The following is an 11,083-nucleotide window of genomic DNA, read 5'->3' on the forward strand; positions in this document are numbered from 1 at the left end:
CGTGGCCCTGACTTAGGCCCGGTTGCACTGACCACAACTGTCGACGGACTGATTAACGTAGCTCGATAGAAAATTAGATAGGTATCAACATTCGTTAGAGCCGTAGTTTTTGTGATTTTAAGTACCTAGAGATGGTTTAGTGCAACCAGCCCTTAATATGTGTATTATTCTATCAATAACCGGTTACTTAACAAGAAACCATTTATACAATTAGTTATACAGTGCTTAATTATTACCATTGATCTTTTAACATAGGGCAACCGTCACTAATAATTTTTTTAACTTAACAGTTGATATTGTACCTACTAATGGATGTGTCCTATGGTAAGCATTTAAATATAAATATTAGATAATTACGGGTTTCTACTTTTTGAACAGACTATAAAATTATGTATTCGGTACGATTTAGTTATATTACAATTATATATGTAACGCATTTATTAGTATTCATGGATATCTAAGTTAAAATTGTACAGAACAAATTCATTATAATATTAGTTCTTTGTATATTTTTTCAAATATAACGAACTTTCAAATTGGATATGTGTTTTATTGGCACAATAAAACTGTTTTACTATATGAGCAATTCCCGAAAAGTTTGTACATTTGGATCACGTCTTTGATTTTGATAAAAATTGGTAGGCTGTCAGAGTCCATGATGCTGAGCAAGATCCAATAGGTTTCCCAAAATGTCCTAGGTAGTTTGTATTGTACGTGATCCAAATGTACAACTTTTCGGGAATTACTGATATAGTGTTAAAACTGGTAGGGTTAACCCACCATTTTCGTTGGTGCAAGTGGCCCTTAGTGTGCTAGTTTGCGACGGTAAAGGCTTTCTTGATTATCTTCAAAAACAAAGTTGTATTTTATCCACAAGTGCAAATCTGTGGTCCTAGTGAAAAAGGGTATAACTCAAATTGACTCTGTGAAAAAGGTCATAAGTCCGAAGTGAACTTGGTGACTTGTGCCCTTTTCCACCGAGTCAATTTGAGTTATACCCTTTTTACTAGGCCCACAGAAATATGACAATGCGTTGCCATGGTTACAGGACCCAACAAAGCGTTTCAAATTTCGCCGGCGGGGGCTGGTTTTGGCGAATAGACCCGGGTCGTGCCTTTAGATCTTTAAGCTACTACTACGTAAGGGTCTATATTAATTCGCATAACGTTTAATACGCATATCATTATTTCGCATAACAGATTACGTATAATGCTATGCGTATTAAATGTAAATTGTTATAACGATGAATTGGGATAATTATTATAATTAATAAGGGACCATCCACACACAGGCGACGCATGTCCTGAGACGCGGAACGGACGTCATGCGCCACGCCGCCTGGATGTAATTTAAAAAACGTCTCCTCAGTACATTTTGTATCAACTATATTTAAGGTATTTTCCCTTCATGTCTTGGGACACCCTGTATAACGTTATTCGATTTGTAATTTGTGAAAATTGGCGTTTATAGATTTTGGAAACCATACCTACAGGGTGCGAGAATTAGGTCAATCGCCAATCGATCCCATTCCTATCAAAAATCAAAAGCTTGTAGGTACGAGACCATAAAAATCCGGCTATAAAATCCATAAATTGAGAAAAACGCTTTGATTGATCTAATCGCTTGCTCCATAGAATAAGTTAAAATGGTAAGGTGCATTAGGGTAAGGGTGCTCTGGTAATTCCGAAAGGGGAATCTTGATATGATGGAAATAATGGTGATTTTTATGCGACTTTCGGAATTACCGTAATGCACCTTAAATATTTTTATGATTTAATTAAAGTTATAAGTAATAATAGATTAAGTAATATTAATAAATAAATACATTTAATTGCCTATGATTTTACAGCACTACAGTTGCGTTAATGCGCTGTAAAATTAATTAAAAGTAAAGTTATGCGGATTCGGCCCGCAGGTTCAGGTCTACGCTAGTCGGGTCATTAACTTTTAAGTTAACTTTAAAAAATGTTAACGGACTCGTTAACTTCCGTTAAATTTCTCGGAGTCCGTTAATCGTTAATCCAACACGGCACGCGACAGTTGCGCCGCGAAAAACACGTTCTGAACGCTATTATAAAAGCCTGAAGTATGGCAAATCCTAAGATTTACCGGTAAATCCTAGGTTTTACCGATTCCGAACGCTAAAAGCCCGAATGCCCAAAATTTACCAATAGCCGTATCCACCATGAAAGTACCTGTGATTTTTTGAACGTCAACCCATACGAAATATCAAGCGTCATTACAAAAGAATCATCAACTGAATCGTTCACAAGACACATGAACAAAATTATCAATAATCTAAAAAAGTTCAACAACACCTAATGAATGAGTTACCACAGCTTCAAGGTGAATGGTCGCCCGTATTCCTAGCGAGGTTAAACAACAGTTAATACAAAAAAAAGCCCGAAGTATTGTTATATGTTCATGTCGCTTCGCTTTCACCAATGTTGATTCGGTGAATCCTAGGTTTTACCATGGCGACTGTACTAGTGTCAGCAACATATTAGAGCCCAATTAGATTAGATTAGATTTCTTTATTTCATGATAAAAATTACACTATAAATTTGCTACATGTCAAAATTATGTTTATCTTCTCATCATGATCGTCAAAAAATACATAATAAATTCTAAATAAAAATAATTATGTCTCCCAATAAGGATCGTCATTTACAAAGAAAGAAAATACACATGCCAAGCTAAATAAAATTAAGTTACAATATCATAAAATTATCACAAAGCAAGAAAATATTATAAAACAGAGAAAAATATCATAATGTCATCGGTCATTAAAAATTCAAATCCATGTACTCATTTACAGAGTATAGGGGGTTATCTAACAAAAGGTGCGCTTAAATGCTTCGTCACATGGCTCATTTCTCAGATCGGCAGGTAAGTGCTCGTCGTAAGTAGGGCCGATGACTCGAGGGTTCTTTCTTGAAAGTGCCATGCGACGGGGGACTGTTCTCAGACGCCCTGTGGATCGAAGCTGTTTGCCCGGAAAGTCATCATCATCATCCTCCTTGCGTTATCCCGGCATTTGCCGCGGCTCATGGGAGCCTGGGGTCCGCTTTGACAACTAATCCCAAGATTTGGCGCAGGCACTGGTTTTACGAAAGCGATTGTCATCTGACCTTTCAACCCAAAGGGTAACTAGGCCTTACTGGAATTGCCCGGAAAGTCAATGCGTGCAAATTGGGATATATTATGTCTAACATACAGCAGTACGTCGAACAGGTATTGTGAGTAGTGCGTCGTCATTATACGTTGAGAACCGAAGAGCTCTCTACAAGGGTACCTGTCTCTTACACCGGCAAGTGTACGTATTGCGCGTTTCTGCATTACAAGGACTATTTGCATCAGTTGAATTGCCCCAGACGACACATTTACGACCACATTCACTTTCCAGCAGAACTCTCCTAGCCTCTATCGCCCCGACGGCACCAGCATCGCGCTTCCGCCTGCTGTGGTCTTGCAGCTCTCCTGGCATAGCTCTCGGCTGCAGTAGCTCAGGTCACAGCCTTCCACATCCAGCCAAGAATCCTCTCTAGACACGCAGGGGCTGTGTATGAAAATCGGGTAGCTTTGGCAACCCCTACGGTACAGAAAGGTCAGGAAGTGACCATGATTCCAAATTAAATTTTTTTTTGCGTGTTAACGGATTATCGATTAACTTTAACTTACGTTAAATTTGTTGAAATGTATCGCTTTAACGGTTAACGACGTTAACTTTTTTAGTAACGGATTAACGATTATCGAAGTTAACTGTTGGATTAACGGTGCCCAGCTGGGCGATTCTCAGAGATGACGTTCGGTGTCTGATTTCGGTGCTGATTTTTATTTTCTACTTTTTTGATATGTCAGTCTATTTACTAAAATCTTGCCTAAATATAAAATATATTGGTGGTGGAGGCCTCCATTAGAACCTTATAGTTTGTAAGAAATCTGACATTTTAATATCACCGAAATTATGTATGGGCACTGTAATCAATTTGCACCACCGAAATTCAATTTTTTACACATTATTCCACATTTCAACTTTATATATAACTTGTTATTCAATTTATTGATATTTTTCATTTTAATTCGATGACAGGGGGCCGATTTTTGAGTCTATGTACAAAGGCTCAAAATCGCGCAATTATATTAAATTTTACGTCGTAATATACTTGTCATTATCGAGTAGTGAATTTTGTACGACGCATAGTATGGCTTAATTTGCTTACAAACATAGTTTTATGTTTTTACAAAGTATATCCTACTATTTAAGTATGAAATGTTAGGAAATAATGCACAAGAAACCAGTTTACAACGTGGCAATCGAAGTCGGTGGTCACTTTTTTTGATATTGGTGGTCAAAAAATCCACCGAAACCACGGAAATCGAGTCCACTGATATCAAATTTTATCGCTTTTTCGGAGATAATTGCAATAGCATGCATGAGGTTCGTTCTCAAAAAAGTGGCACCGTCAGGGTAAAGTGAATGGAAAAAAATGAAAATGGTTTTTTGTACCTTTTTGGATTTAAATATGTTTTTGAGTGCATCAATGATACGGAATTTGCGGGAGGGAACGAAATAGTCGTAAAAACGTAGAAGTTATGGCGAGTTGAAATTTTAGACATACAGGAGAAAGTGAATAGACAGGGTAGCAGGGAAAACGTGGCAGGATAAAGAGAGTTTGAATAAAAAAACAAGTTTACCACTAATAATTCAACGTATATCGACTATTATGATTTTGTTAGGATAAAATTTTTTTCTTTAAGTAGAAACAAAAGCAAAAAAAAGTATTTTTTTTAAACAATATCCATTATTTTTTATTCAAATCAGTTGAAGTACTATCTGAGAAGTGATATCTGATTATTGTTTTCTGTCACGATGCCTGCTCGTACCAAATGTTTCTTTTTGACCCAGTGTTTGACTGGTAGAGAATGCCTTAAGGGATTATGTACACCATATTGTACTTTTTTATGTGCAATAAAGAATTAATAAATAAGTACCTATAATCACAGGCTTGTAAAACAACAAAGCACATATCATGATTCACAATGTGAGTTGTACTTGTGCGTGTAATGCCTGAAATGGCTTCCCCAGTGGAAGAGTTGGTTCGTCTCCTTGATGTCTCCTTGGTAACAGATGTCAAGATAATGAGGTCAGTATTTAAAATGAGGGCTCTTTAAACATCTTGGAAGTAGATTACGTGGCCACATTGACGACTGCCTCCGAGAGAGTATAAATTCTGGTTGTAAGGTGGGCAGACTGTGCCTTTCGAAAAAAGGGTAGTCCAGCTGACTGTCCCTTAGGATACCGTCCCATTGCCCTCCTAGATGAAACTGGCACGATGTTGAGCGCATCATCGTATGTCTCATCTACTGCTGTGCACGCATTTTGGAAGACACGTACCCAAACATCAGAGATCGGGTTCTGGGAGGAGCGATAGACGCAATTGATGCGCTGCATAAATACAGCGGTCTGGTAGCAGAGAAAAGGTAGGGAGCCATCGCAGTATCTCTTGACATTGCCAATTACTTCGGCTCTCTTCCTTATGTGGTAATAAAATAGGCGCATTGCTTCCACGATGCACCTTTATATTTGAAGATCATCATTCACCATAGGGCATTACCTCGCAGATAGAGAAGTGCTCAATGAATCAGGAGGAAGATGCCTAGAAAGACGAATGGAGTGTGGTGTTCCTACCGACTGCGCCATGTAAACGTATAGGGACAGGTCCATGAGGCTACGTGCTCAAATCAAGACTGACTTCTTTATTCTTCTTCTTACCCACATGCATATTCATAATAATCATAACCTACCCACAGTTTTCCACAGGGGTCGGTACTGGGTGCCTGCTCTGGAGCATTGGCTTTGACTTGGCTATAAGAGTAGAACAACTTCTCCGCATGATCACCATTTGTTATGCCGATGACACAATAGTAGCCGTGAGGGGAAGAAGGTACCAGGATAATAAGGAGAGCCACAGTGGCAACTGAGCTCACAGTTGGGCGCATTAATTTGTTTGGGCTTGCGGTGTTACTTGCCACGACCGATGACGTGGTTTTCGAGGGAAAGGTTGGCTTCTGCCCGATGAAAGTGATTGCTGCCGACCTAGCCAAAATGATAATCGTTGACGATCGAAATGCAATCTGGTTCTGTCGTGCCTATATGCAAGAGCGATAGGGATGTTGCCTGTTGACGGTGAGGCGGTCCCTCTTACGCCCCAAATTAAGTACTTGGGCTTAAATTCAAACCAAAATTGGTACTCCGAGGAACATTTTATCAAATTGGTTCCTAGCCTCGTCGGAACTGCTTCGGCGCTGAGTAGACTATTGCCCAATATCGAAGGACCCAATGCCCCATATCGGCGCTTATATGCGAACGTCATCCGCAGCGTGTATACAAAATTTCAGCTGAGTCGGTTGAACATTTCTGCTTCAAATTGGGTTGCAAGATTTGACCTCAACATACATACAAACATACATACATTGCAAGTTAGTAAAAACCATGTCAAAATAGCTTTTTTTTACTTGTGTTTCTTTATCCTGTCAACAGTCACTTTACCCTGCAGAGTGATGGCAGGATAAAGTTACACAGGATGTAGTGAAAATCCGATTAACTAGATATTATCTCCGAAACTGTTGATAATACAACTGTCATAATTTTAATATAAATAGTTATACTTCAATACAACATTAAAATGTTATCAGTAAAAAAACTGCCGTATTAATATTTTACAATAATCATGCCAGAATAAAGTGGACATACCTGTTACAAACTCCGAACGTCACACTTTGAAAACTTCTAACCACGAGACCGCAGCACCTCACACACAAACCTTTACACCAGCGGCTAGAACCATACTGGCTACGTGTTTTACGTATATTAGGGTCTCAATAAGACTTTCTGTGTGTGAGTGAGGTGCAATACCACGGACGCACAGGATATAGAGAAAATATCGCTGGACAAACTTTGAACGTGAAAATTTGTGTTCAAAAGTAATCGAAACATCCCATGCAACGTATATTTAAGAATATAGTAGTATATTCTCTAAAACGATATTTTAATATCATACAACTGCAATTCAATAATCTATAGAGCAAAAACTTGAGCAGTGTCGCGTTGTGACAAGGCAGGGTACAGTAGAAAACGGTCTTCTTTATTTTTTTTTTACAAAAGTATTATATTTACAGAAAAAATATGTTTTGGCCTCGATGTGTCACGTTAATGCCTACTTATGAAAATTTTAATTATATGTGAAAATTATATATTTCGCATACTTTCTATTCAAAAACGTGATGGCAGGGTACGATGCCACTTTTTTGAGAATTACCCATGATACAGAGGAGATGTCATAATGACGAAATAACATACTTTGAAGGATTTATTAGTACCTTACATAACGACAAATACACTAAAATTGTGGGAGTAAATTGAACCACCGAATCTTAAACAACATGGGACCAAACCCACCGAATGACTGAGAAACCTTTAAAAAGTCCCCTTTATAAAACGGTTCTGCATCTCCTCTACACTAAATGGTTAAAACATAGCTAAAACTTACTATATTTGTGCTACTATGTCCCTGATCTACTAATTTGTAAGAGTACTGTCATGTTTATCAAATTACACCAAAATCAGTCACTAGCCCGGGACACATCGTAAATTTGTCTTTACTCGATGAATTTAGCTAATAGTGCGGGGCGGAAACGGCTAATTAGTATGAGAGTACAGTCCCTGCTGGCAGAAAGCATGAAACTTGGCATGTATATAGCTTATAGGTTTATAAGAAAATATGGAAGTAGAAACACGCCGAGGTGTCAATGTTTCCCCTCTTTCCCCCCACTTTTGTTTCCCTGATTTTAGTTTTTTAATATTTCCATGAAAACCGTGAAAGCTACCATCACGATGTCTAGGAGAAATATTTTCTTCATAAAATTCTCTACAATATTGTCTTTGGAAGTATAAAGCTAGAACTTATAATTTTAAAACTATGCTCATTTTCCCCTAACGATATTTCTCTTTGGTGACCTGAACGATAAGTAAGACTAGCGACTTTGCTCTTTTACCTGTGGCGATGTTGCTTCACAAAATAGTTCCTTGGGTCAAACTGATCCGATTTAGCTCAATAGTCATGAAATCGCACGTCACTACCCCCCACAAAGACAAGGGGAAAGGGCCGGTTTCCTCGGTGAAAACTATGCATTACTTCTTTTTGCTCTTAGTGACTACTTAGGGCAAATCGTATATCATTTTCGTGTAATATAAGGACGAGTTAATCATTTCTGAAAAAATCATTGCACCTTTTCATACAAAAATAAACAATCTTGAGTTATGATTTTTTGTTTTGCAAATTCTGGGTGCGGGACACGCCCACCGAAGGTCATTTTTCGCATTTAACATTTTATTACTTATATTATACAAATAATAAATAAATAATTTTATACATAGTGTACCAAATAGAATAGAGGCTAAAGATTATGCCTGAATTAATTCAGCTTTCTGCCCCGGACACGTAAAAATGCTCCTCCTGAGAAATGCCCAGCTATGAAAATAGCATAGTAATGATACAAACTACCACAATGGCCTATTTCACAACAGTGTCAATTGTCGCCCGACTGTGACACTAAGGGCCAGTTGTATGCCAGTTGCATCAACCACATTTGACAGACACATCATCGTCACGCAGCAGACGTCTATTCTATGGAACTTATAGCAAAAAAATGGCCGACGGGTCGAACTAGGTAAGGTCAGTGTCGGGAAGACCGTCTACTCATAAGATAGGTACTCAAGAGATACTCGGAAGCAATACGGTAAATTTTTACACTAAGGTAGCGTCCCCACTTAGGCGTCGTGTGTCTCGGGGCGCGCAACGGACGTCTCCGCCACGCCGCCTGAATGTAATTCAAAAAACGTCTCCTCAGTACATTTTTAACCGTCGCCTCATATCTCTCAAGAAGGACGGTTATCAAGTCGTCTGTATGGTTTTTTTTATTTTTTTTTTATGTTTGTTCCTCGACATCTCCGTCGTTACTGGACCGATTTTGAATTTTTTTTTTATAGAATGTATATGCGTACAGATTGGTCCCATTTTTCTCAGAACCCAGTTCTGATGATGGGGTCCTGGAGAAATCGAGGGAACTCCTCGAATCTGAAAGGCATACATATGGTGATTTTTGTGTTTTTAAAGGAACAGCATGCATTTAGGTACGGAACAGTGACATTTGGTGCAGTGGAACTGCTGATGATGGCCAGAACGGAATTCTTCAAATCTGAACGGCACGCTTATAGTGACTTTGGTATTTTTATAAGACCAGCATGCACTTTCGTCCAGAACAGTGACATTTGGTGCAGTGGAACTGCTGATGATGGCCAGAACCAAACTCCTCAAATCTGAACGGCACGCTTTTATAAGAACAGCATGCGCTTACGTCTAGAACAGTGACATTTGGTACAGTGGAACTGCTGATGATGGTCAGAACCGAACTCCTCAAATCTGAACGGCACGCTTATAGTGACTTTGCCATTTTTATAAGAACAGCATGCGCTTACGTCTAGAACAGTGACATTTGGTACAGTGGAACAGCTGATGATGGTCAGAACCGAACTCCTCAAATCTGAACGGCACGCATAGTGACTTTGGTATTTTTATAAGAACAGCATGCACTTACGTCCAGAACAGTGACATTTGGTGCAGTGGAACTGCTGATGATAGTCAGAACCGAACTCCTCAAATCTGAACGGCACACTCATAGTGACTTTGGTATTTTTGTAAGAAAAGCATGCATTTAAGTTCAGAACAGTGACATTTATTTAGTTATGTTTGTTAAGCATATTGAGTTTTCAAGTCAAAGTTTGTCAAGCTTCGATTTCTTATAATATAATCGGATTCATGAGGAATTGAGGAAACTCCTCAAACCTTAACGTTATACGTATATTCATTTGTGTTGCCATCTAATAATTAAAGCATTAAAAGCAGTTTAAAAAAATATTAATTACACATTTCTACATAATCCAACATTCGCAAGTAGCTTTCACCAGAACCCAAAAGGCGACGGTTTTTTTTCTTAAAAATTATATATAGGAAGGACGTAAGACGCGCCCCCAGGCGGCGCGGCGCGCGCCACGCTGCCGCCACGCCACCTGGGGCGCGTCACATTCAGGCGGCGTGGCACGGACGTCCGTTCCGCACCTCAGAACATGCGTCTCTTAGATGTGGCCGGTCCCTAACAAATATCTCAACTCAAGTCTCGCACATCCTCGTCAATCCGCGCCTCGCCATGTCTCGTCGCGCCCTGCCGGTAGAATACCACCTTCGAGTTAATTTATACTCTAAATAGGAAGCAATACGGTTCATTTTTAGGGTTCCGTAGTCAACTAGGAACCCTTATAGTTTCGCCATGTCTGTCTGTCCGTCCGTCCGTCCGTCCGTCCGTCCATCCGTCCGTCCGTCCGTCCGTCCGTCCGTCCGTCCGCGGATAATCTCAGTAACCGTAAGCACTAGAAAGCTGAAATTTGGTACCAATATGTATATCAATCACGCCAACAAAGTGCAAAAATAAAAAATGGAAAAAAATGTTTTATTAGGGTACCCCCCCTACATGTAAAGTGGGGGCGGATATTTTTTTTCATTCCAACCCCAACGTGTGATATATTGTTGGATAGGTATTTAAAAATGAAGAAGGGTTTACTAAGATCGTTTTTTGATAATATTAATATTTTCGGAAATAATCGATTCTAAAGGAAAAAAAAGTGCGTCCCCCCCCCTCTAACTTTTGAACCCTATATTCAAAAAATATGAAAAAAATCACAATAGTAGATCTTTATAAAAACTTTCCAGGAAAATTGTTTTGAACTTGATAGGTTCAGTAGTTTTTGAGAAAAATACGGAAAACTACGGAACCCTACACTGAGCGTGGCCCGACACGCTCTTGGCCGGTTTTTTACACTTACAAATATCTCAATTAAAGTCCCGCACATCCAAGTCAATCTTTACTATTTCCACCAAAAATGCGCTGAGCGAGAATAGAAAATACGCCATACAAATTTCAATTCCTTCTCTGCTCTGCCCATTCACGCCCTGACGGTGGAAAA

The sequence above is a fragment of the Leguminivora glycinivorella genome, chromosome Z (assembly GCF_023078275.1).
Source record: "Leguminivora glycinivorella isolate SPB_JAAS2020 chromosome Z, LegGlyc_1.1, whole genome shotgun sequence".
NCBI classification, from domain to species: Eukaryota; Metazoa; Arthropoda; class Insecta; order Lepidoptera; family Tortricidae; genus Leguminivora; species Leguminivora glycinivorella.